Genomic DNA, 27,815 nt, shown 5'->3' with positions numbered 1-27,815 from the left:
TTTTGTTTTTTTTTTTAACATACTATAATAACTACTACGCAGTTCAACAGTCAGTCATCTCAGAAAGTTCACGAAGGAAATCATCCTCATCCTTCTCCAGGTCCAAGTCAATTTCTGCTTCCATTTCCCCTCCTGAGATTTCCGAGATGAACTTTTCAGTGTCATCTTCTACAGCCTTGGTGAGCAGGCTGACCTCCGGCAGGGCTGGAGCAGCAGTCTGGGAAGAAGGAAGACAAAGTCAATGATTGCTCAGGAGATCCTTCCTCTGCAGCGCTTCTCCTTCAGCACTGCTGAGCCTTAACCCAACAGGCGGGCTAAGGGGCTCCTGAAGGATGTTAACAACCACGTGAAGGCTGCAGAGCACCTCAGGTCTTTTTAACAATGCAGCAGTAATGGACAAATTCCTTCACACTACAGAGGAATCACAGGGCTGCAGAGCATTGTGCACACACTGCCATTCATCCAGCATCCTGCACACAGTGACTACTTTGAAAGGAAACCTGCAGAACATTTCAGTTCTCCACACTTTCTGCAGCAGTTGTATCTCAGTATCAGCCTGACGAGGACAGCACTGACACTTCTTCCCCTCCTTACCAAAGCTGCTTTTTTAGCTGGAGGCTCCTCTTCTTCAGTGCTCGTTTAAATCAGCACAGTGCTAGAGCTGTTACATACCACATTCTATTTGAGCAACAGAAAGTCATTCCTGTTCCCCTACACAACATCCACCCACAGTCTGATTTCATTGAACACGAAGCCATCGTGACCTTTTTGTATCCAGTGCTCCCACGTTAACCTCACAAGTTGTACCTGGTGCCAGCAGGGTTACTGCCTCACTGCCAGATACAATCAGATCAATTCTGAGTTTGAGGAGTGCAAAGCTGTCTGGGAAAGCCATTGAAAGTACCAGGATTGTGAAACATGGCTGCAGCTCTTCACCAAAGGCAGGAAGGTAGGAATGCACTCATGATGGTGGCACATGGTGAGCAGTGAGACATGAGAACATGTGAAGAAATTGTGTCACTGTGTCCATCTTCAGAAGGGACTCACCTCTGCGGGTGCAGAGACAGCTTTGGGAGCAGCCCTGTTCCATTCCACAGTCTTTTCCTCTTCTCTTCCAGGTGCTTTAAAACAAGGAAAAAGAAAATCACTTGGTCAACAGCAAGCATAGAAAGAAACCTGAGTGCCAGCGTTTCCTCCATGTGCTTATTTCCTCACATTCAATAACAAAGAACACGAGAGAGGCGACATCTCGCAGTCCATACAGTATCCAAGCTCTTCCCTCCTTCACATGCTGTCTCTTCACAAAGCCTCTCTCACCTGCCCAATGAATAACTCACCCCCCTGACCTTTCTGACAGAGGTTGGCCCCCATGTTAAAAACTCAATCCATGCTTTACAAACACATTTACATATTAAAACAAGCAACACGCCAAAGATGAAGATAACCTTGGTGTCAACACACAGAACATGCCACACCAAAAACATGGCAGAAAGAAAGTACAGGAGAAACTGAATTACAAAACCTCACAGCGAATGAATTCTCCAGAATGAAGCAGGCAGACACCACGGATTCAATGGAAAAACACATGGATGGACATCCTGGCACTTCCTGCCTTTGCATTTGGTAAGAAACAGCCCAGGCAATTCTAAGCAAACTCCATTTGCTTGACAGGGGAAGCACTTCAGCAGAGCAGACAGTGAAACACCTCGTTACCTGCTGGCTTTGCGATCTGCTGCATCCGCAGGGCTTTCTCCTGCTTGATTTCTTCTAAGCTTTTAATATGCATTTCTTCCAATCGCTTGATTTTACGCGGTGGCTCTTCCAGTTTCACGTTACCAGGCTCAGGTGGAGGGAAAATTCTCTTCTTCTTGCGCTTATCCTTAGATCTCTTCTCAGTAAGAACCTCTTCTACTTTTTGCTTCTCTTCTTCCAGTCGTCTCTTCTTCCAGATCTCCCCTGCTGGCTTGGCACCCTTCTCTGTCATCATCAAGAAAGGAGAAGCGTAAGGATTACAAGAAATTCCAACGAGAGCTCAAGTTTCCAGATTTGTCATAATATTACAGAATATACGTGTTCCCAACAACAACGCTCCTGAGAAAGAATAAGCAGAAAGCCTAGAGAATCTGTGCAGCAAACACCGATGACCATTTACCTCTCCTTGGTGCTCTGTCAACCTCGATCTTCTTCCCCAGCCTTTCTACGAGGCTGCGCTTCAGCGGAAGGCCACTGACATCAGCTACAGAGAGAAAACAACAACATTCCTAAGATAATTCCTTTGGAGAAAGATTTTTACAAGTCAACCACAAACTTTGGTTTCTCCAAGTGTATGTTCTCAAATTCACCTTTCAGCTGCTACACTTGTGTGCCACTTGGAGTCATCACAGACCCATGACACACTTTCCTCCCTCCTGCTTCAGCAGTGCCCTCCCATTTACGTGGAGGCAGCCAAACAGCAGCTCACAAGCAGCCCTTACCTACAGAGGATTTCCGTTTTCCAGGTTTATCAGCAGTATTCGGTTGACTCACAGGCACCTCCCCTAAAACAAAGAAAAACAAAGTGCTTATTTGACAGAAACCAACAGAATTACTGTCTTGTGAGCCCATTTCCCACCCAAAACAAATACAACCAAAAGACACCACTTTGACAGCCCTGACACAAAATAATATTGCAACTGTAATGCACTCAGGGTAAGTCCCAATTGTAATTTCTCCATTCCACTTAGGAGCCACCAAATGGAAGCAAAGGTACTCATCATTACCCTGCTTTGCAGGCAGCATCACAGTGCTGACCAGTGTCCGCACATTCTCCTTCTTAGGCACACGAACAATCTGAGATTTGAGCCGATGAGCAGGAGCTCCTGAAGGTCCTTCTGATCCAAGTGTTTTTATTCCAGCATTCAAACTGTCATCTGGGAACACAGAGCAGTAAATGAGACCGAGGGACAGAGGCACACGCTGAGGACCACAGCTCTGCAAACTGCCTCCTGCTCAGAAGCATGCAGAACAAACCCTGTCAGCTCTCCCCACAGCTAAGAGCACCATGGACCTGATGTCTGTCTGCTGCCCTCCTTTCATCCTTCTGGATATTAAAAGTAGGCTTTATCCCTTACTTTATCCCATCCATATGACATTAGATTCCTCTATCAGCAAATGTGGCTTTCACCACTGGTTGAAAAGATGCACATACAGGCACTTAAACTCCATGCTGTGGCCTCGTCTTGCTCTAATGATGTAAACAAAGGAGTTTACCTTCCTAATCTGAAAGGCACATGAAGTTACAAGGTAGGAACAAGATCATGGAAATAGCTGATTCCATTCAGCAACCCTATGTTCTGTTGTGTTTGTACAATGAATTGCTTTGGAGTTAATTGGCAAGTGCTTCTGATTAATCCTGGAATACCTTGTTTTGTATCAGCATCAGATTTTGTAGTGGAAATTATCTGCAATCCAAGATGGTTTTCTTCAGCTGATTGCTGGACAGGTGTTTTTGTTTCTTCTCCCTCCTTAGAAAGCTGGTCTGTACAAGCAAAGAGAAAATCAGTCTCTTCAGTTATGCGGTAGGAATTCAATCAGATTATCCACTGCACAAAGATGGCAGGCAAGGCTGAAAACCCACACAGATAAATGCTGAGTCTCCACTTGCCCATCCAAATGGCTTCTCTGTGAACAAAGAAATCCCCCCCTACACAACATTCATCTCCCTGACACCCAGTAAAAGCTTAAATGCAGGAGAACAACCTGCAAGGCAAAGGCCACAGGAGCAGAGAGAAGCTGAGCATGCAAGATAAAACTGAGGTATCAGAAGCACACAAAGTTCAGCTCTGAACCTATCTATCAGTACACAAGTGAACGTTACCTGGCGTTCTTTATGACACTATACCCACCTGTGAATAATAGAGTTAATCTTTCGTACCTAAAAAAGACAAACTCACTTTGGCTTGGTGGAAAGAAAACCCCATTGAGGTAACGTCCCTTGGTGTGATGGAAGGCACAGTTGGATTTCTGGCAGCCTCCTGGCTGGTTCTCCCAGTAGCAGGAAATCATGCTGCGTTTTTTCTGAAGACAGAAAGGAAGAAGAGCTGATGGTAACGTGGACCTAAGATCTGCAAAGGGAGACTGAGCTCCAGATGGTGCCAGTGAGCAGACTGCCACAAAGCAGCACTCAAACACCACTCTGAAGAGTGCGCAGGCTGGGAGCACCAGGCTCACTGAGCTTTCCTAGCATTCTGTGGGTGAGGACACCAGTTTAGAAGGGGTTAAACTAACACACCTTGCAGAATGCTTGTCTGATTGATGTGGTTCTTTAGTATCTGTTGATAGAACACTGTTGGTATCAACTACAAGAATATTCTGCTATGATATACCAATGCCATTGAGCTCTCTTCCCTCTGCTTCCTCCCCTATTCTTAACCGTAGGAACCATCATCATTTCAAAGCAAATGAACCTAATCTGCAAAAGCACATTCAGCCCACCTAAAGAAATGAGAAGTGGGTTTGGTGATAAACTCTGAGGAGCCAACACTCACAGTGATCTCCATGTGCCTGAACCTGCAGACATTCCTGAAGCAGCGGCCCTCCTTCCACAGCGTGCAGATGGTTTCATTGCCCAAAGCGGCTTCACAGTGCCTGAAGGGACAGTTGTCTCCCTGTAACCCAATGGAAACCAAGAGAGGAAAATGAAATAGTACAGCCTGAGAACTGGCCATGCTTTGAGCTCATTTTTAGCGAGTTGCTCTATTGTACAATGCAATTAGTTATGAAGTTTGCTGAAGACCAGTAATACTTCTACTTATTCTACCCATTCCTCTTAACTTCAGAACTGAAAGAAAGAAAAAATGAAGGAAAAAACCCAAGCAGACCTTTTTACAAGTGGAATAGAAGTAGAAATAGCAATCATTTCCTTTAATCGACATGCTGGACCAGCGCACAGAAGCAGTTCTGGTCTCGGGGATCTCTGTGCAGCTCTTCCTGTGCTTCTCAAAGAGCTGGCTCGTGCTTCCTTGGACTGAAAGTCTTCTACAGTCTTGATCAGTGAAATCTTCTTTTGAAAAGGAACCCTAAGCAAAACACCAACAAGCAGAAAAGAATGAGGAATGCCCACCCGTCTTCCCAGCTTTGTTCTCTTCATTCAATCAGTCTCTCAGGAGCAGTTGTTTCAAAACATTGCCCTCCTCAACACTGGTCAAACTCTAGTAACATCACCCTGACTCAGCACGGAGTCCCTGGGCTGCACGGCTGCAAGCCCTCCAATGGAGCCCCTCCTTCAACATCACGAGTGACAGCAGTGAGTAACCCCAACACATTTGTCTGACCGCTGCAGGTCTTCAAGCTCAACCACCTGGACAACCTCAGCAAATACAGTGATCTTCAAAGCTTTGCAGTTCACTTCTCCTGTAGGCCGAACCAACACTGAATCCGTGAATTAATTAATTATAACAGGTTAGGAAGAATTTTCCTCCTCACTTTGCCTATGTCAAATTCTGTAAGTTGGAATTTCTGGTCTTCAAGGATTCTTCACCTTTGAAGAATCCACAAAAACCATCCTCCGTCTTTATTACCTGTACAGCAAAAGCATGCCAGTGCGTATCAATACACAAATCCACACACATGTGCCTGTATACTGTAACTCAGCACTGCATGGAGCTGCAGCACGATCTGCTCAGCCACAACAAGGGTTTGGGTTGGTTCATTTTTTTTTTTCTTTTCTGATGTAAAAATCAAATATTTTGATATTTTAGATTTGTTTTGTTGTTGTATTTTTTAAGGTACCAAATGCAGTAAAACCTGCAACCAGGCCAGACAGAAGATCAAATTCAAGTGATTCAGAACTCTTTCATTAAAGTGCTGCACATTTCTGAGCTAAGCATTTCCGATAGTCAATAAAAGTTGGAACCTTTTACTCACACAGACACTAGTGAATTTTCGAGGAAATTTTTTTTTTTCGGGTTCTCAAGTTAGTTGCTGGATTGACTGCATGACAAAGGGAACAAAAACAGCACTTAAGGACAAAGTTCCCTTCCCTCCTCCAATACTGATAGAAATGCTGCCTTTTTACCTTTAGTACCTTCACAACGGATTGGCAGACTCCTACGTTCCTAAAGACCTCAATGCTGCTCAGCCCAGACACCGGGCACCAACTGTCACTGGACTCTGCACCGTGGAACACGCACACAGCTCAGCACTTCTGTTTCCTCACAATTGGAAGGGTTCTGGAATTGGGAGCATGAAGCGGACTAGAAATACCTCACATCCCTCTGCTCCTTACAAGCCCTTCCATTTTAAAACAAGATAAGCCCAGACACATCTGTTAGCACAGCAGCCCAAATGCTAACCAGAACACACAGTGTGTAACGCTGAAAGTACCAGTTTAATGCCGCGCCACAAACCCTATATAGTGGTACAGGTGACCGCCCCTATCAGATACCCGTGACCTCCATGACTCCAGCCCTGGTGCACGCAGGCACCACCTGCCCAATACCCAACATCTCCCCCCTCTTTATCATCTCCAGCCCCTGTAAAGGTTCCCCCACGTACTCCCTGTTACCCCAAAGGTGATTTGCACATTTAAGGCTATTCCGCAAATGAATCAATCATTAAACATATGCGAAAAACAATGAAACTGTCATAATAACATACCGAAGAGATGCAGCTGCAGTGACTACAAACCTGAAAGCACACAACAGCAATCTGCCTAAAAATTGTGAAATGCTGTATGGCAACACTTAGTCAACTTGTAGAGAACGGTGCATTCAAGTTCAAGATAACAGCACAGTACACAATGGAGTTACAACTTCTCCAAGTTCAATGTAACACTATTGTACAGAATCTTCGTGGCAATCCAGTTCTGTCCAGTGTGCATTATAATGTCACACTCCATAACCAAATAAGAAGACAAAAACATATTGGCTGTGCAGAATCGTTCTGAATGTCCACCACTGGGGGACTATCCAGGAACAGAAGCATTTGTCCACATTTCTGACATGAAGGCTGTTGCCTCCCAATCCGGTGACAAATCAAGGCTGCTGTGTGAAAGTACCGTGCCTCCGCACACGGGAACGGACGGGACTCACACACAGTGTGTAACACCGAATGTACCAGCTTAATGCCACGCCACAAACCTACCCAATGCCCAACAGGGGGGACCAGTCAATGCTGCTCATCCGCCATCAACCCCGGATGCTGGAGAAGGCAGACCATGTTGTGGTGCCAGAGCATGACACCATGGCTGAGATGGGGACACCCACCGAACTGAGGACCCGCGGTGGACCCTACAGCCGGCTGCTGCAGCACTGAGGACCACAGGGCAGCTGGAGTGGGATGCGATGGGACATGGGGAGCTGTGGCTGTCTCCGCTCCCCGCTGCAGGATGGGAAGAGTGGGATGCTCTGGGATTTGTATGGAATAAAGTGGAGATGTTTTATAGAGGAGCAGGTTGGGATGTGGGGGGTGGGCAGCTCAGCCTCAGTGCATGGTTGGTTATGGAAGCTGGGTGTCTGCCCTCAGAATGTGGCTGTGGCAGCACTGTGGGTTATGGGGGGGAAGCACAGCTCAGCCCAATACTGGATGAACTTTCCAGTCACGTCTTCATGCCAAAGCGTTGCAGACAGCACAGGGAGTGCAAAGGGGAGGAGGAGAGCAGCAGTGTGAAATGGAGCAATGGGCAAAGAGTGTGGGGTGGGGGGAGGAGGGATGAGGGGAGGTCCCCTCATCCACCCCAAAACCAAGCACGGCACAGAGCAGAATGCAGGCAGGCTGAGCACAGAACAGCCCAACACTTTATTTCACAAGAAGCAGCACAGGAAAAGCATAACAGCATAGGAAGCAGAGGGAGATGTGAGAGGTAGAGGGGATGGGGCTGTGTTCATCACCGACCCCAAATGCTCGTGTGGCCAGTTGGCCCCTTGCAGGCTGAAGCACAGCACTCAGACGGTTTGGTTACTTCCTGTGTGAAGAAGAAGAGATGGTGTCCCATAGGGCCACGTTCACATCCCAACCCTCAGCTCCCTGCAGAGTCCCAGCCCAGCCCTGGTGCAGCACCACAAGGAGCACAAGGAGCACAGGGACCCCTTCCAACCCCCAGCCCCACACCGCAGCTGTGCTCGAGTTGCTGGTTCCACCTTCCTGGCCTGTAAGGTAAGAAGAGCCATTGTCTCAGCCCAGTTTGTAGGAGGGAGGCAAGGTTCTTTGATATACGTATACCTGGTGCGGGATTAAGAAACAACGGTTCAAACATTGGTCCGACCAGTTTATTACAAGACTTTATCAGGGAGATGGGGAAGGGGAGGACGGACGCTATTATGGTGTAGGGTGATGGGGAAGGGAATGCAGTAAAAATATGAAATAGAAGCAAGGAGTCTCTGTAGGAAGCAAGAGGGAGATATTCACCACCATGGATCCATCGAGGTTTGTAGTTCAGTCATTGGTCTTCAGTCGTGGTGGGTCGTCAGGCGTTGTTCTGTTAATGGTGACCACGATGACAATTTCCAATGGTAGCACCAACTTATTTATATGTCCAAAGTGGTCAAGTCAGCTCTCTTTGGAGTGACAGCTCGAATCCAAAGTAGTTGAGTCAGCACTCCTTGGAATGGAAGCTTCTGGCTCTGGGATCTTAGCAGAAATTCCTTTGTTCCCATCTTCTGAGCCTTGCCAGCAGATAAGAGGGAGCAGGGATACCCATCCACATCCTGTTTTTCACAGGGCACGATGGCTTCATTACCCAGTTTTCCCACACCAAGCTGGAGCTATTTAGTCCCGGGCCAGATCTTCCACTCATAAACAGTCCTGAGCACTCTTCTGGAGGCAAACAGCTCTGAAGGAAGGTGCTTTCAAATATTCAAATACCCAAAAAGTGATATTGATTGTCACACGGTAGCACCCATTACTTGCCACTTCAATAAATCATTGAGAGTCTTCTCACAAGAAACACCTCAGGAAGCAAGCTGGGAGCCAGAAAACAAGGAAGGACTCTCACAGCCATGAGCCCCAGCCCTGTTCATGCTGTGGGGCATGGAGCAGCTTTGAGCACCAGGAAGGGGAACCCTGGGAGAAATCGGGGACCTCAATGCTGCCCTGGCACTGGGCAGAGGTGGGGGACAGCGCTGCCCTCATCACTCACTGGGTGCCGTGTTGTAGCCTTTCTCCTTCTTCCCTGCAGACAGAGAGATGCATCAGCACAGGTTCACATCACAGCCAGGCTGAGGGCTCCTGAGGGAGCCTCAAATCCCCCCACAGCCCCCACTGTCCTCCTACACCCCTCCACTTTTACCTGCATGGCGTCTGTAGATGATGAATCCAACGCCAGCCATGATGGCAATGGCCACAACGGCGACAACCACCCCCACCACGTTGGGCACCAGGCTGGACTGTGACCGCTCTGGGGGAAGGCAGAGCTGTCAGCAGGGGAAGGGGCAGCCCAGAGCCCCCCAGCCCCACATCCCCTCACTCACCCTATGAGTAGAGGCTGGGTTGGGGCAGGCTGGCGTGCTCCACGCAGCACTGGTACTTGTCCCCGTCCCCAGGCACCGTGTCGATGGTGACCAAGGTGTGGTAGGTGCCGTAGCTGTTGGGCACGATGCCCCCCGAGTGGGTGTCCTGGCCCAGCACCATGCTGTCCTTCATCCAACTGACGGCGATAGGCTGTGGGTAGAAGCCGTGAGCGTGGCAGGACAAGGTCAGGATCCCGTCGGCCTTCTTCCCCCACACTCACACTTCGGGTTGCTCTGAAGGTGGGCGGCAGTGAGGGCCGGGCTGAGCTCCCCACGCTGAGCCCCCGCCCCACCTGCAGTCTCACACCGCAGGCCCCCCCTCACCTGTCCTCCCCAGCTCTGCCTTCCCGTTCTCTACATGTCTCTGCAGCCACTGCACACAGGTTTGCTCCAGGTAATGTTTCCGTCTCTCAGCATAACCAGGTTCCTCCCACGCTCTCTTGGTAGGAACTGCCTCTGGAACCGCTGCAGTAAACATCATCGTGTCTTTGTCGAAGGCAATGAAGTCTCTCCCATCATAGCCATACTGATGATAGCCCCGGGTGGTGCCGTCCTCGAGGATGTCACAGCCCAACATCCGCTGCCATGTGTGAGACCCTGAAACACAGCCAGGCAGGGGTTGATGGGCCCCTCCAGCTCCAGGGGACCCACTGTACTGGGGATGGGGTTGGGGTCCCCCAGGGTCGAGCTCGGTGGGGCTGTGACGGGCAGCCCCGGGACGGTGCCGCCGGGCAGGACCAGCCCTGGGGGGTGCGGGCGGCAATGCACCATGGAGCCCCATCCCACAGCATGGAGCCGCGGTGCCAGCTGTGCTCACCGCCGCTCTGCTTGTGGCGCCGTGCCGCATTGACCAGGCTCACGCGGCTATTCTGCTCATTGCTCAGTGCTCTCTGGGTGTTCCTGTCCCAGTACTCAGGATCCACAGCTCCAGGTGCCTTCATCCACTCGGTGCAGGGCACGTAGCTCCGACCAGAGCTGTTGTAGTGCACGAAGATTTCGCCATCCACGTACCCCACTTCAAAGAACCAGGGCTGCTCGGGGCCGGAATCCGTCATCCCTATTTCCAAGTACCGCATGGAGTGGAGCTCTGCGGGGTCGGAGCGCGGCGACCCCCCCTTTTTTATTAATTAGCAAGCTACTGCCTATAGAATAACAACACTACTTATATTAATAACATAACCATTATAACTCAATCAAGGCCTCGATTGACAATACTCTAGATGTGAAAAAAGAGACAAGTCAAACACAGCATAACAACATTACTGTTAAACCTACTAAAAAGAACAAACACGTTTGCTCTGCAACCTAAGTTTCTGCAACCTGGAAATAAATCCATGAGGGTCCCATTGTGTTCACATGTAACTAGTTAGGAAAAGTCTTCAACTTTCATATACTCTGATATATTGATTTTTAATGGCCACTAACTATTGTGCAACAAATGCTTTTAGGATGCTCATAACCATGCCTTTGAGCTAATAATTGATAATTGAACTTTATGAAGTTGCATGTCAGATAGAACCAGTTTTAGAGGACAAATGTGCTGGAGTATCACTAGGGGCATTATTACTTATTGACCCTTGAGAAACAGCAAACCGTGTTGGTGGTGGTTGCGACAGGCGGTGCCAGCAGGGCCTTCCCTGCTTCAAAGTGCACCTTTCCTCTCTCACCCATCACAGATTCTCTCCTGCATTCAGGGTCCGAAGGATTTCTTCCAGTTGTACACCATATCCGCATGGCCAGTGCGTGATACAGAGCCCAAGTGGAACAGCTGCCTGGAAAACAGAATAAACTATCAAATTTAGTTCTATTAGTATGCACTTTTGTCTCAAGTGATGCATGGTCATATTTTTAAAATCCCAATTAGTTGGGTGTAAGAGACGTATCCATTCTACGATACAGGGTCATCCCTTTGCCTGGGATTCCTTTCCAGGTTTTGTCTTTGCAAATTAAGAAAAGCTAATTAATAGGCTAATAACATCATGAGTGAGCAGTACTAACATACTAAAAGAGCTATTCCCATAGATTACAGCACTGATTACATCAAATCCTTTCTTTAACACACATTTGATCTATGGATAATGCCTAAAATTCTAATTCTTGAGACTGCATTGGTAACACTGAAAATCACACACTATGTCAAACCATTACTAATATTATTTATAACACCGCAAGTTACAAAGCAATTCCACTAGGAAAGAAACACACAAACACAGTTACTATAAAGGCTGGATGCTATTTTCTGCCTTGAGATGAGACCAACAACGTATTCTGGTGGTGTTAGTAACAACCGCACAAGATTAGAAGTGTCTAGTGTCATATGAGTATCCTCAGTGAAAATCCATTGAATGATTTGCTTAGAAGCTTCAGATCGTTTCCCATAGTCAGTCACAGTCTTACCAGCCTGCTGTAACAATTTCCAATGATGCACTTCCCACCGAGCAGCTCCCTGCTGATCGTCTATCAGCGGGCAAGCGAGCTGAAACACAGCTTGACACGGTCCCTCCAATATCATGTCTCTAATGACTCCAGACCAACGCAAAGGTGGAGGATCGCTACGTGTGGGGGGGAATCGCATAGACAGGGGCTGTAAAGACATCGGTGAAACGCTCGAAGAGACTGATGCCTCCTTCGTACGCAGTTCTAAGTCCTGCAGCTCCTCAGTTAATGTTTTATTATGTTCCTCCAACGCTTTCTCATTCCCACCATTATCCGAGTCGCTTTCACTCTCAGGAGCTTCTTGCTGCTCTGCACACCCCTCAGCCCCCCCCCACCGCACCTTCCTCACCAGCCAAAACCGGATCTGCCAGAGACGTTGAAGAGGTCGAGGACGGGGGATTATTCGGGGCTTCTGCGGCAGCCCTGACTTGTGAGGCTGATGAGCAAACAGAGTACGAACCTCCTGGTAACAGGGAGTCAAGCTCTGACCTTGACTGAGCACTAGGTCCGGATAGAGCTTGTACCACAGCAGCAGCAATCTGCCGCTCGGCTTGCATATTCTTCAGTGTATATATTTTGTATTCCTTATTTTTGGAGATAACAAAGTCCTACATATGGTCGACTATTTCTCGACATTCGGCTACAGTGAACATCAGTGCCACCTCCTGAAGGTGTCCATTCATATGAGCCCATTTTACCAGCTCGGATATGCATTTAGGAGATACCTGCTCCCCTGTCTTAGAGAGAATACATTTGAGCAGTTCCTCCACAGCTTCCCACAACATCGTGGATGGCAGAGAACGGGATGGTACCCCGATGAGAGGTGAGTGCCATCCCCCCCCCCCCCACAGTTCTTTATTGCCCCCACCTCATTATTTGTGGTTCCTATCCCTTTATTTTGTTCTCTCCCCCATATTTGTGCCCTCACTCTGTGTTTATTTTGCTCACCCCCCCTCCGCCCCCGCAATTTTTTCAAACCAGCTTCGTCTGCACCAGCAAGCACCTGCGGGACCCTGAAGCTGGTGGGGGACGTGGGGACCCCCCCTGAGAGGGGAGAGCGCGACAGCCGCTTGGACTGGGAGCAGGAGCCGGAGCCTGAGGAGCGGGGGAGGCGAGAGCAGGATGGGCAGAGGGGCAGGGGGCGTGGGCAAAGCTGTGGGTGAGTCAGTGATGTATGGGTGCATCTGTTGTGGGGTGGTGCTGAATGGGGTGGAAGCTGTGCTGACCTCACCCCCCCACAGCTGTGCCTTTGTCACCTACAAGAAGATGGAATCAGCTGACCAGGCTCTGGGGATCCCTGGGTGAGCTGGGGGGCACTGGGGGGGCACAGGGACGGTGTGGGGGTGCCAGCAGTGCTGAGTCCCTGCCCCCATCCTGTGCCCCAACAGCCGTAAAGAACAGTGCCAAGGGCTCACACCGCGACAAGCGGGCGCAGGTGGTGTACAATGAGGACCTCTTCGGGGGGCAATAAAGGTTTAGTGCACACAGCAGTGGTGTGGCAGGGTGACAATGGGACAGCGGGAGAACGAGGATGGGGGATCTGTGGGACACGGGGAGCTGCAATGGGGGAGGCTGAGTGGTGACCAGCTGCACACACACCTGTAACTGAACTGCCAGCCTCACCTGGCTGTGGTGCTGAGCATGCTGGGCTGCCTGGCCCTGCTCTCAGCAGCACTGTGTCCTCCCTCCCAGCCCCCACAATTCCACTGATACAGTTATGTCTGTTAGAGAGATTCACACTGCATGGAATGTGCCACGGCCAATAGCAACTGAAGGCTTCAGAGCCAAATAAGTGTGAGGAGGCCGTGCTGGAGCTCATCTCTTCCATGGAGCTCATAACAGCAGCACAGCAGTAACCCTGGTGGCAGCAGCACCAGGATGTTGCTGGAGCAGCACTCCTGGCTCCCCTCCTGCTCCCTCCAAGAGCTGCAGGCAGACGTACAGCACTGCTGTCCTGTGCCAGGTTTATTTAAAAACACAGCTGAGAGCCGCCGGCACAAACAGAGGAGCCTGACTACGTTCATACAATATCTTAAATAGAAGGCAAATACAAAAGGAAAAGATAAAATATTTACAGTAACAGTGGCAGACACGACATGGGCACAGTCCCACCCAGAGTCAGCAGAAAACCACTCAATACCCTGCTGAAGCACAGAGTCACCACGGCGTCCTCCAGCAGGGCCAGGGCTGCACTGTGCCCACAGCAGGGCTGGGATGGCTGCACTCTGAACTGATACAAGCGAAGCGCACACGTGTTGGCTTCCAGAAATCATCAGCACAGCATCAAGCTCTGCCAGCAAACAGCACTGGAAATCCAGAAAAAGGGAAAGGAGGGAATAACACAGCAGTGGCGTGCAGCTCCCGCTTCTCACACTGCTGCTGCATCACTGCTGATAACTGGAAGGCAGGGAGCACCCCCCGCCTTGGTGGCACATTTGGTCCAAAACAAAAGAATAATTCTGCTCCCTCCCACCCCCACATTGTCATTAAGTTGCCTTAAAGGATTCAAGTCATAAACAAAAGCATACACCAAAAATACTCAAGAGCTGGCAGAACTCCAGGCTAGACATGGGGACTGCCCGAGAAATGGGAGCACCGAAGAAGCTTCCAGCTGCACCCAACGCTGAGCATGGCCAAGGGAGGAGGAAGGAAGGAGCTTGAGGTTGAAGCCTTCAGAGCGTCACTGAATCAGGAGATCAATTGCCAGGCACTGCAGCACACAGATGGACGTCCTTCTGGGCTGTCACAGAACTGCTTTGTCCTCTTGCTGCTGAAAGGAGCCAACCAGGAGCAGGGAATGGATGCACAGGGCCTCAGCTCTGACCAGCAGGAAAACTCAGGACAATGGAATGCAGTCTGCCAATCTTTTACCAGTTCAGCTGTGCTTTAAGACTCATTATTGTGAAGCCTCCTTTAGTAAAGTATCACCCTGGGGTATCCAACCAAAAAGAAAAGGTTTTTATTAAATTAAAGGTTTTTTTTTTTGTTGTTGTTGTTTTGTTGTTTTTTTGGTTTTTTGTTTGTTTGTTTGTGTTTTTTTTTTTTTTTTTTAACATACTATAATAACTACTACGCAGTTCAACAGTCAGTCATCTCAGAAAGTTCACGAAGGAAATCATCCTCATCCTTCTCCAGGTCCAAGTCAATTTCTGCTTCCATTTCCCCTCCTGAGATTTCCGAGATGAACTTTTCAGTGTCATCTTCTACAGCCTTGGTGAGCAGGCTGACCTCCGGCAGGGCTGGAGCAGCAGTCTGGGAAGAAGGAAGACAAAGTCAATGATTGCTCAGGAGATCCTTCCTCTGCAGCGCTTCTCCTTCAGCACTGCTGAGCCTTAACCCAACAGGCGGGCTAAGGGGCTCCTGAAGGATGTTAACAACCACGTGAAGGCTGCAGAGCACCTCAGGTCTTTTTAACAATGCAGCAGTAATGGACAAATTCCTTCACACTACAGAGGAATCACAGGGCTGCAGAGCATTGTGCACACACTGCCATTCATCCAGCATCCTGCACACAGTGACTACTTTGAAAGGAAACCTGCAGAACATTTCAGTTCTCCACACTTTCTACAGGAGTTGTATCTCAGTATCAGCCTGACCAGGACAGCACTGACACTTCTTCCCCTCCTTACCAAAGCTGCTTTTTTAGCTGGAGGCTCCTCTTCTTCAGTGCTCGTTTAAATCAGCACAGTGCTAGAGCTGTTACATACCACATTCTATTTGAGCAACAGAAAGTCATTCCTGTTCCCCTACACAACATCCACCCACAGTCTGATTTCATTGAACACGAAGCCATCGTGACCTTTTTGTATCCAGTGCTCCCACGTTAACCTCACAAGTTGTACCTGGTGCCAGCAGGGTTACTGCCTCACTGCCAGATACAATCAGATCAATTCTGAGTTTGAGGAGTGCAAAGCTGTCTGGGAAAGCCATTGAAAGTACCAGGATTGTGAAACATGGCTGCAGCTCTTCACCAAAGGCAGGAAGGTAGGAATGCACACATAATGGTGGCACATGGTGAGCAGTGAGACATGAGAACATGTGAAGAAATTGTGTCACTGTGTTCATCTTCAGAAGGGACTCACCTCTGCGGGTGCAGAGACAGCTTTGGGAGCAGCCCTGCTCCATCCCACAGTCTTTTCCTCTTCTCTTCCAGGTGCTTTAAAACAAGGAAAAAGAAAATCACTTGGTCAACAGCAAGCATAGAAAGAAACCTGAGTGCCAGCGTTTCCTCCATGTGCTTATTTCCTCACATTCAATAACAAAGAACACGAGAGAGGCGACATCTCGCAGTCCATACAGTATCCAAGCTCTTCCCTCCTTCACATGCTGTCTCTTCACAAAGCCTCTCTCACCTGCCCAATGAATAACTCACCCCCCTGACCTTTCTGACAGAGGTTGGCCCCCATGTTAAAAACTCAATCCATGCTTTACAAACACATTTACATATTAAAACAAGCAACACGCCAAAGATGAAGATAACCTTGGTGTCAACACACAGAACATGCCACACCAAAAACATGGCAGAAAGAAAGTACAGGAGAAACTGAATTACAAAACCTCACAGCGAATGAATTCTCCAGAATGAAGCAGGCAGACACCACGGATTCAATGGAAAAACACATGGATGGACATCCTGGCACTTCCTGCCTTTGCATTTGGTAAGAAACAGCCCAGGCAATTCTAAGCAAACTCCATTTGCTTGACAGGGGAAGCACTTCAGCAGAGCAGACAGTGAAACACCTCGTTACCTGCTGGCTTTGCGATCTGCTGCATCCGCAGGGCTTTCTCCTGCTTGATTTCTTCTAAGCTTTTAATATGCATTTCTTCCAATCGCTTGATTTTACGCGGTGGCTCTTCCAGTTTCACGTTACCAGGCTCAGGTGGAGGGAAAATTCTCTTCTTCTTGCGCTTATCCTTAGATCTCTTCTCAGTAAGAACCTCTTCTACTTTTTGCTTCTCTTCTTCCAGTCGTCTCTTCTTCCAGATCTCCCCTGCTGGCTTGGCACCCTTCTCTGTCATCATCAAGAAAGGAGAAGCATAAGGATTACAAGAAATTACAACGAGAGCTCAAGTTTCCAGATTTGTCATAATATTACAGAATATACGTGTTCCCAAAGACAACGCTCCTGAGAAAGAATAAGCAGAAAGCCTAGAGAATCTGTGCAGCAAACACCGATGACCATTTACCTCTCCTTGGTGCTCTGTCAACCTCGATCTTCTTCCCCAGCCTTTCTACGAGGCTGCGCTTCAGCGGAAGGCCACTGACATCAGCTACAGAGAGAAAACAACAACATTCCTAAGATAATTCCTTTGGAGAAAGATTTTTACAAGTCAACCACAAACTTTGGTTTCTCCAAGTGTATGTTCTCAAATTCACCTTTCAGCTGCTACACTTGTGTGCCACTTGGAGTCATCACAGACCCACGACACACTTTCCTCCCTCCTGCTTCAGCAGTGCCCTCCCATTTACGTGGAGGCAGCCAAACAGCAGCTCACAAGCAGCCCTTACCTACAGAGGATTTCCGTTTTCCAGGTTTATCAGCAGTATTCGGTTGACTCACAGGCACCTCCCCTAAAACAAAGAAAAACAAAGTGCTTATTTGACAGAAACCAACAGAATTACTGTCTTGTGAGCCCATTTCCCACCCAAAACAAATACAACCAAAAGACACCACTTTGACAGCCCTGACACAAAATAATATTGCAACTGTAATGCACTCAGGGTAAGTCCCAATTGTAATTTCTCCATTCCACTTAGGAGCCACCAAATGGAAGCAAAGGTACTCATCATTACCCTGCTTTGCAGGCAGCATCACAGTGCTGACCAGTGTCCGCACATTCTCCTTCTTAGGCACACGAACAATCTGAGATTTGAGCCGATGAGCAGGAGCTCCTGAAGGTCCTTCTGATCCAAGTGTTTTTATTCCAGCATTCAAACTGTCATCTGGGAACACAGAGCAGTAAATGAGACCGAGGGACAGAGGCACACGCTGAGGACCACAGCTCTGCAAACTGCCTCCTGCTCAGAAGCATGCAGAACAAACCCTGTCAGCTCTCCCCACAGCTAAGAGCACCATGGACCTGATGTCTGTCTGCTGCCCTCCTTTCATCCTTCTGGATATTAAAAGTAGGCTTTATCCCTTACTTTATCCCATCCATATGACATTAGATTCCTCTATCAGCAAATGTGGCTTTCACCACTGGTTGAAAAGATGCACATACAGGCACTTAAACTCCATGCTGTGGCCTCGTCTTGCTCTAATGATGTAAACAAAGGAGTTTACCTTCCTAATCTGAAAGGCACATGAAGTTACAAGGTAGGAACAAGATCATGGAAATAGCTGATTCCATTCAGCAACCCTATGTTCTGTTGTGTTTGTACAATGAATTGCTTTGGAGTTAATTGGCAAGTGCTTCTGATTAATCCTGGAATACCTTGTTTTGTATCAGCATCAGATTTTGTAGTGGAAATTATCTGCAATCCAAGATGGTTTTCTTCAGCTGATTGCTGGACAGGTGTTTTTGTTTCTTCTCCCTCCTTAGAAAGCTGGTCTGTACAAGCAAAGAGAAAATCAGTCTCTTCAGTTATGCTGTAGGAATTCAATCAGATTATCCACTGCACAAAGATGGCAGGCAAGGCTGAAAACCCACACAGATAAATGCTGAGTCTCCACTTGCCCATCCAAATGGCTTCTCTGTGAACAAGGAAATCCCCCCCTACACAACATTCATCTCCCTGACACCCAGTAAAAGCTTAAATGCAGGAGAACAACCTGCAAGGCAAAGGCCACAGGAGCAGAGAGAAGCTGAGCATGCAAGATAAAACTGAGGTATCAGAAGCGCACAAAGTTCAGCTCTGAACCTATCTATCAGCTCACAAGTGAACGTTACCTGGCGTTCTTTATGACACTATACCCACCTGTGAGTAATAGAGTTAATCTTTCGTACCTAAAAAAGACAAACTCACTTTGGCTTGGTGGAAAGAAAACCCCATTGAGGTAACGTCCCTTGGTGTGATGGAAGGCACAGTTGGATTTCTGGCAGCCTCCTGGCTGGTTCTCCCAGTAGCAGGAAATCATGCTGCGTTTTTTCTGAAGACAGAAAGGAAGAAGAGCTGATGGTAACGTGGACCTAAGATCTGCAAAGGGAGACTGAGCTCCAGATGGTGCCAGTGAGCAGACTGCCACAAAGCAGCACTCAAACACCACTCTGAAGCGTGCGCAGGCTGGGAGCACCAGGCTCACTGAGCTTTCCTAGCATTCTGTGGATGAGGACACCAGTTTAGAAGGGGTTAAACTAACACACCTTGCAGAATGCTTGTCTGATTGATGTGGTTCTTTAGTATCTGTTGATAGAACACTGTTGGTATCAACTACAAGAATATTCTGCTATGATATACCAATGCCATTGAGCTCTCTTCCCTCTGCTTCCTCCCCTATTCTTAACCGTAGGAACCATCATCATTTCAAAGCAAATGAACCTAATCTGCAAAAGCACATTCAGCCCACCTAAAGAAATGAGAAGTGGGTTTGGTGATAAACTCTGAGGAGCCAACACTCACAGTGATCTCCATGTGCCTGAACCTGCAGACATTCCTGAAGCAGCGGCCCTCCTTCCACAGCGTGCAGATGGTTTCATTGCCCAAAGCGGCTTCACAGTGCCTGAAGGGACAGTTGTCTCCCTGTAACCCAATGGAAACCAAGAGAGGAAAATGAAATAGTACAGCCTGAGAACTGGCCATGCTTTGAGCTCATTTTTAGCGAGTTGCTCTATTGTACAATGCAATTAGTTATGAAGTTTGCTGAAGACCAGTAATACTTCTACTTATTCTACCCATTCCTCTTAACTTCAGAACTGAAAGAAAGAAAAAATGAAGGAAAAAACCCAAGCAGACCTTTTTACAAGTGGAATAGAAGTAGAAATAGCAATCATTTCCTTTAATCGACATGCTGGACCAGCGCACAGAAGCAGTTCTGGTCTCGGGGATCTCTGTGCAGCTCTTCCTGTGCTTCTCAAAGAGCTGGCTCGTGCTTCCTTGGACTGAAAGTCTTCTACAGTCTTGATCAGTGAAATCTTCTTTTGAAAAGGAACCCTAAGCAAAACACCAACAAGCAGAAAAGAATGAGGAATGCCCACCCGTCTTCCCAGCTTTGTTCTCTTCATTCAATCAGTCTCTCAGGAGCAGTTGTTTCAAAACATTGCCCTCCTCAACACTGGTCAAACTCTAGTAACATCACCCTGACTCAGCACGGAGTCCCTGGGCTGCACGGCTGCAAGCCCTCCAATGGAGCCCCTCCTTCAACACCACGAGTGACAGCAGTGAGTAACCCCAACACATTTGTCTGACCGCTGCAGGTCTTCAAGCTCAACCACCTGGACAACCTCAGCAAATACAGTGATCTTCAAAGCTTTGCAGTTCACTTCTCCTGTAGGCCGAACCAACACTGAATCCGTGAATTAATTAATTATAACAGGTTAGGAAGAATTTTCCTCCTCACTTTGCCTATGTCAAATTCTGTAAGTTGGAATTTCTGGTCTTCAAGGATTCTTCACCTTTGAAGAATCCACAAAAACCATCCTCCGTCTTTATTACCTGTACAGCAAAAGCATGCCAGTGCGTATCAATACACAAATCCACACACATGTGCCTGTATACTGTAACTCAGCACTGCATGGAGCTGCAGCACGATCTGCTCAGCCACAACAAGGGTTTGGGTTGGTTCATTTTTTTTTTTCTTTTCTGATGTAAAAATCAAATATTTTGATATTTTAGATTTGTTTTGTTGTTGTATTTTTTAAGGTACCAAATGCAGTAAAACCTGCAACCAGGCCAGACAGAAGATCAAATTCAAGTGATTCAGAACTCTTTCATTAAAGTGCTGCACATTTCTGAGCTAAGCATTTCCGATAGTCAATAAAAGTTGGAACCTTTTACTCACACAGACACTAGTGAATTTTCGAGGAAATTTTTTTTTTTCGGGTTCTCAAGTTAGTTGCTGGATTGACTGCATGACAAAGGGAACAAAAACAGCACTTAAGGACAAAGTTCCCTTCCCTCCTCCAATACTGATAGAAATGCTGCCTTTTTACCTTTAGTACCTTCACAACGGATTGGCAGATTCCTACGTTCCTAAAGACCTCAATGCTGCTCAGCACAGACACCGGGCACCAACTGTCACTGGACTCTGCACCGTGGAACACGCACACAGCTCAGCACTTCTGTTTCCTCACAATTGGAAGGGTTCTGGAATTGGGAGCATGAAGCGAACTAGAAATACCTCACATCCCTCTGCTCCTTACAAGCCCTTCCATTTTAAAACAAGATAAGCCCAGACACATCTGTTAGCACAGCAGCCCAAATGCTAACCAGAACACACAGTGTGTAACGCTGAAAGTACCAGTTTAATGCCGCGCCACAAACCCTATATAGTGGTGCAGGTGACCGCCCCTATCAGATACCCGTGACCTCCATGACTCCAGCCCTGGTGCACGCAGGCACCACCTGCCCAATACCCAACATCTCCCCCCTCTTTATCATCTCCAGCCCCTGTAAAGGTTCCCCCACGTACTCCCTGTTACCCCAAAGGTGATTTGCACATTTAAGGCTATTCCGCAAATGAATCAATCATTAAACATATACGAAAAACAATGAAACTGTCATAATAACATACCGAAGAGATGCAGCTGCAGTGACTACAAACCTGAAAGCACACAACAGCAATCTGCCTAAAAATTGTGAAATGCTGTATGGCAACACTTAGTCAACTTGTAGAGAACGGTGCATTCAAGTTCAAGATAACAGCACAGTACACAATGGAGTTACAACTTCTCCAAGTTCAATGTAACACTATTGTACAGAATCTTCGTGGCAATCCAGTTCTGTCCAGTGTGCATTATAATGTCACACTCCATAGCCAAATAAGAAGACAAAAACATATTGGCTGTGCAGAATCGTTCTGAATGTCCACCACTGGGGGACTATCCAGGAACAAGGTCTCCCCTGCTCACGAACTATCAGTCCGGCATGAAGGCTGGATTCCCAGTTCGGACCTTCAGGCACATTGGGAGCAACGCTGTCTCATGTGCCGTTACCAGCAGCCGCTGCCCAGTGCTGACGTCAAATCACTGGCTGCACTGGAGACATTAACCAAGGAGTTGTTGACCAAAACTGGTGCTGAGATGTTCAGATCCTCACGGTGTACAGGATGGCTCGTCGTTTGGTGCCGGCTTAACCCAACGTGCCGGCAGCCAGCAGGGCCCACTTGGGGTCCCGACACAGACGTGTTTCCTGCCCTTGACAAGGAGTGGCATAGGGTCTGGGAGCCATGGCCCTCCGTCGGGTCTGATCAGGACCTGACCTATTGGTGTCCATTCGGTCAGCTGATGGTCTCCCATCCGATTCTCTTACGCAGGAGGAGAGCGTGTGGGCACAGCTCAGGCCCCTCCAGCCCTCCCCCCTCTTTAAGCGCACAAAGACGCCCCTTCAAGGTCTGATGTGCACACTCCATAATAGCCTGGCAGGTGCTGCTGCCGGGAATGCTTAATGCCCCAAGCTGTGCACCAGCGTCCAAAACATGCATTTCTATATGCTGGATCATTGTCAGTCTTTAACTCATGAGGTGCACCCATGACAGCGATGGCCGTGCACAACGCTTTTATGTAATGCATGGCGGTCTGTCCAGATTGTGCCACAGCCCAGAGAAATCCACTGCATGTGTCAGTTGTGACATGCAAGTGACGGAAACACCCAAACTCTGGGAAGTCTGTGACATTCATCTGCCAAACCTCATTTGGTCTCAAATCTCTGGGGTTCACCCCTGCAGGAAACAGGTTAGCCGTAACTCCCGCTCCTCCTTGGCCGATTCAGTTAACTTTCTAAGAGCACCAAGGGTGCCAAGGGTGGGTAGCAGCTTCTGTGCCTCTTCGTCCCCTGCAAAAGCTCACAGAACTCCATGTTGGCTTTCTCTAATGCTGACCAACTCACACAGTGAGAAGCTCCGTCAGCCAGACCTCTCCGCATTATCCACATAATAAGCAGATTGAGGTCCTCATCACACACTCTGTGTCATTTCTTGTCAGCATGTCCTGTCGCATCCCTGGCTCTCCAGCAGGACTGTAATGCTGGGGTGAGCAACACTGGGCACTGTCAGTGTGTTTTTCTTGCAAGCATCTTCCAGGGAAATACCTGCAGGCGTTCCCCACTCTTGGCTGTATCTCTGCAGTGCTGGGTCCTGTGTGAGCAGAGTTCTCTGCCCCAGAAGCCAAGTCACTGCTGTGCAGAGCTCAGCCTCGGGGTGAATGTGCTCCTGAGTTTGTCCCAGTGCAAGGACAACCTTCTCTTTGCCCTTTAGGAGCACCTCTGGTGCTGATGGGTGCTCTGCTCTCAGCAACCACCCAAATAATGTTGTTTCCATCAAATACTGCAGCCACACGGGGTTGGTGTTCACCACGTCGTACATCAAAGTTTGGGACATCCGGGACTCAGCGCGCTGCATCCGCACCCTGATGTATGTAGTGGAAAGAGTGGCTGTGGGGGACTGTGGGCAGCTCTGTCTTTGCAGAAGATGGTGTGAGGAACTCCTGGGGTCCCACAGGCTGGAAACAGAGCCCAGCTGTTTTAGGATCAGTTCCTACAGCTGTAGGAAACAGGGAGGCTTAGGGAGATCTTGGAATGGAATCTGTGGGGACCCTCTGCAGCAAAGGCTCAAAGGAAAGGATCTGGAAGAGCTTTTCAGCACATCCTGGGGGTGGCCAAGAGCACCAGCCAGAAGGGATGGGGATTCTCTTTTTTGCTTCAACTAATATGCCACAGGAAGACGACCACATTAACCCAGCTGTATTTGTTGTTGTTGTTTATCTACAGCGTAAAGCATTTCCCTTGGAAAGTCTCTGCTGCCACTCATCGTACAACAGATTTAAAGCACAGCACTTGGCACCTAGCAGTGCTGTGAAGGGTTGGAAAGGCAGCGCATCATTGTGCTGAGGGCCAAGAGACGATTCAGACAACAGAAGCATTTGTCCACATTTCTGACATGAAGGCTGTCGCCTCCCAATCCGGCGACAAATCAAGGCTGCTGTGTGAAAGTACCGTGCCTCCGCACACGGGAACGGACGGGACTCACACACAGTGTGTAACACCGAATGTACCAGCTTAATGCCACGCCACAAACCTACCCAATGCCCAACAGGGGGGACCAGTCAATGCTGCTCATCAGCCATCAACCCCGGATGCTGGAGAAGGCAGACCATGTTGTGGTGCCAGAGCATTACACAATGGCTGAGATGGGGACACCCACCGAACTGAGGACCCGCTGTGGATCCTACAGCCGGCTGCTGCAGCACTGAGGACCACAGTGCAGCTGGAGTGGGATGCGATGGGACATGGGGAGCTGTGGCTGTCTCCGCTCCCCGCTGCAGGATGGGAAGAGTGGGATGCTCCGGGATTTGTATGGAATAAAGCGTTGCAGACAGCACAGGGAGTGCAAAGGGGAGGAGGAGAGCAGCAGTGTGAAATGGAGCAATGGGCAAAGAGTGTGGGGTGGGGGGAGGAGGGATGAGGGGAGGTCCCCTCATCCACCCCAAAACCAAGCACGGCACAGAGCAGAATGCAGGCAGGCTGAGCACAGAACAGCCCAACACTTTATTTCACAAGAAGCAGCACAGGAAAAGCATAACAGCATAGGAAGCAGAGGGAGATGTGAGAGGTAGAGGGGATGGGGCTGTGTTCATCACCGACCCCAAATGCTCGTGTGGCCAGTTGGCCCCTTGCAGGCTGAAGCACAGCACTCAGACGGTTTGGTTACTTCCTGTGTGAAGAAGAAGAGATGGTGTCCCATAGGGCCACGTTCACATCCCAACCCTCAGCTCCCTGCAGAGTCCCAGCCCAGCCCTGGTGCAGCACCACAAGGAGCACAAGGAGCACAGGGACCCCTTCCAACCCCCAGCCCCACACCGCAGCTGTGCTCGAGTTGCTGGTTCCACCTTCCTGGCCTGTAAGGTAAGAAGAGCCATTGTCTCAGCCCAGTTTGTAGGAGGGAGGCAAGGTTCTTTGATATACGTATACCTGGTGCGGGATTAAGAAACAACGGTTCAAACATTGGTCCGACCAGTTTATTACAAGACTTTATCAGGGAGATGGGGAAGGGGAGGACGGACGCTATTATGGTGTAGGGTGATGGGGAAGGGAATGCAGTAAAAATATGAAATAGAAGCAAGGAGTCTCTGTAGGAAGCAAGAGGGAGATATTCACCACCATGGATCCATCGAGGTTTGTAGTTCAGTCATTGGTCTTCAGTCGTGGTGGGTCGTCAGGCGTTGTTCTGTTAATGGTGACCACGATGACAATTTCCAATGGTAGCACCAACTTATTTATATGTCCAAAGTGGTCAAGTCAGCTCTCTTTGGAGTGACAGCTCGAATCCAAAGTAGTTGAGTCAGCACTCCTTGGAATGGAAGCTTCTGGCTCTGGGATCTTAGATGAAATTCCTTTGTTCCCATCTTCTGAGCCTTGCCAGCAGATAAGAGGGAGCAGGGATACCCATCCGCATCCTGTTTTTCACAGGGCACGATGGCTTCATTACCCAGTTTTCCCACACCAAGCTGGAGCTATTTAGTCCCGGGCCAGATCTTCCACTCATAAACAGTCCTGAGCACTCTTCTGGAGGCAAACAGCTCTGAAGGAAGGTGCTTTCAAATATTCAAATACCCAAAAAGTGATATTGATTGTCACACGGTAGCACCCATTACTTGCCACTTCAATAAATCATTGAGAGTCTTCTCACAAGAAACACCTCAGGAAGCAAGCTTGGAGCCAGAAAACAAGGAAGGACTCTCACAGCCATGAGCCCCAGCCCTGTTCATGCTGTGGGGCATGGAGCAGCTTTGAGCACCAGGAAGGGGAACCCTGGGAGAAATCGGGGACCTCAATGCTGCCCTGGCACTGGGCAGAGGTGGGGGACAGCGCTGCCCTCATCACTCACTGGGTGCCGTGTTGTAGCCTTTCTCCTTCTTCCCTGCAGACAGAGAGATGCATCAGCACAGGTTCACATCACAGCCAGGCTGAGGGCTCCTGAGGGAGCCTCAAATCCCCCCACAGCCCCCACTGTCCTCCTACCCCTCCACTTTTACCTGCATGGCGTCTGTAGATGATGAATCCAACGCCAGCCATGATGGCAATGGCCACAACGGCGACAACCACCCCCACCACATTGGGCACCAGGCTGGACTGTGACCGCTCTGGGGGAAGGCAGGGCTGTCAGCAGGGGAAGGGGCAGCCCAGAGCCCCCCAGCCCCACATCCCCTCACTCACCCTATGAGTAGAGGCTGGGTTGGGGCAGGCTGGCGTGCTCCACGCAGCACTGGTACTTGTCCCCGTCCCCAGGCACCGTGTCGATGGTGACCAAGGTGTGGTAGGTGCTGTAGCTGTTGGGCACGATGCCCCCCGAGTGGGTGTCCTGGCCCAGCACCATGCTGTCCTTCATCCAACTGACGGCGATAGGCTGTGGGTAGAAGCCGTGAGCGTGGCAGGACAAGGTCAGGATCCCGTCGGCCTTCTTCCCCCACACTCACACTTCGGGTTGCTCTGAAGGTGGGCGGCAGTGAGGGCCGGGCTGAGCTCCCCACGCTGAGCCCCCGCCCCACCTGCAGTCTCACACCGCAGGCCCCCCCTCACCTGTCCTCCCCAGCTCTGCCTTCCCGTTCTCTACATGTCTCTGCAGCCACTGCACACAGGTTTGCTCCAGGTAATGTTTCCGTCTCTCAGCATAACCAGGTTCCTCCCACGCTCTCTTGGTAGGAACTGCCTCTGGAACCGCTGCAGTAAACATCATCGTGTCTTTGTCGAAGGCAATGAAGTCTCTCCCATCATAGCCATACTGATGATAGCCCCGGGTGGTGCCGTCCTCGAGGATGTCACAGCCCAACATCCGCTGCCATGTGTGAGACCCTGAAACACAGCCAGGCAGGGGTTGATGGGCCCCTCCAGCTCCAGGGGACCCACTGTACTGGGGATGGGGTTGGGGTCCCCCAGGGTCGAGCTCGGTGGGGCTGTGACGGGCAGCCCCGGGACGGTGCCGCCGGGCAGGACCAGCCCTGGGGGGTGCGGGCGGCAATGCACCATGGAGCCCCATCCCACAGCATGGAGCCCCTGGCACAGCTGTGCTCACCGCCGCTCTGCTTGTGGCGCCGTGCCGCATTGACCAGGCTCACGCGGCTATTCTGCTCATTGCTCAGTGCTCTCTGGGTGTTCCTGTCCCAGTACTCGGGATCCACAGCTCCAGGTGCCTTCATCCACTCGGTGCAGGGCACGTAGCTCCGACCAGAGCTGTTGTAGTGCACGAAGATTTCGCCATCCACGTACCCCACTTCAAAGAACCAGGGCTGCTCGGGGCCGGAATCCGTCATCCCTATTTCCAAGTACCGCATGGAGTGGAGCTCTGCGGGGTCGGAGCGCGGCGACCCCCCCTTTTTTATTAATTAGCAAGCTACTGCCTATAGAATAACAACACTACTTATATTAATAACATAACCATTATAACTCAATCAAGGCCTCGATTGACAATACTCTAGATGTGAAAAAAGAGACAAGTCAAACACAGCATAACAACATTACTGTTAAACCTACTAAAAAGAACAAACACGTTTGCTCTGCAACCTAAGTTTCTGCAACCTGGAAATAAATCCATGAGGGTCCCATTGTGTTCACATGTAACTAGTTAGGAAAAGTCTTCAACTTTCATATACTCTGATATATTGATTTTTAATGGCCACTAACTATTGTGCAACAAATGCTTTTAGGATGCTCATAACCATGCCTTTGAGCTAATAATTGATAATTGAACTTTATGAAGTTGCATGTCAGATAGAACCAGTTTTAGAGGACAAATGTGCTGGAGT

General features: G+C 49.2%; 2 pseudogenes; both read right to left on the bottom strand.

The window, feature by feature from the left end:
• Nucleotides 1-901: 901 nt before the first annotated feature.
• LOC146757080 (class I histocompatibility antigen, F10 alpha chain-like) lies at nucleotides 902-10,923 on the bottom strand (annotated as a pseudogene).
• A 1,970-nt stretch (nucleotides 10,924-12,893) lies between these two features.
• LOC146757079 (class I histocompatibility antigen, F10 alpha chain-like) lies at nucleotides 12,894-27,706 on the bottom strand (annotated as a pseudogene).
• Between the last annotated feature and the right edge of the window lie 109 nt (nucleotides 27,707-27,815).

Source organism: Coturnix japonica, chromosome 24 (assembly GCF_054131305.1).
Source record: "Coturnix japonica strain WE chromosome 24, WE-NBRP24, whole genome shotgun sequence".
In the NCBI taxonomy this organism is placed as follows: domain Eukaryota; kingdom Metazoa; phylum Chordata; class Aves; order Galliformes; family Phasianidae; genus Coturnix; species Coturnix japonica.
Note: the sequence above shows the minus strand (reverse complement) of the source record. Positions and strands in the feature narration are given on the sequence as shown.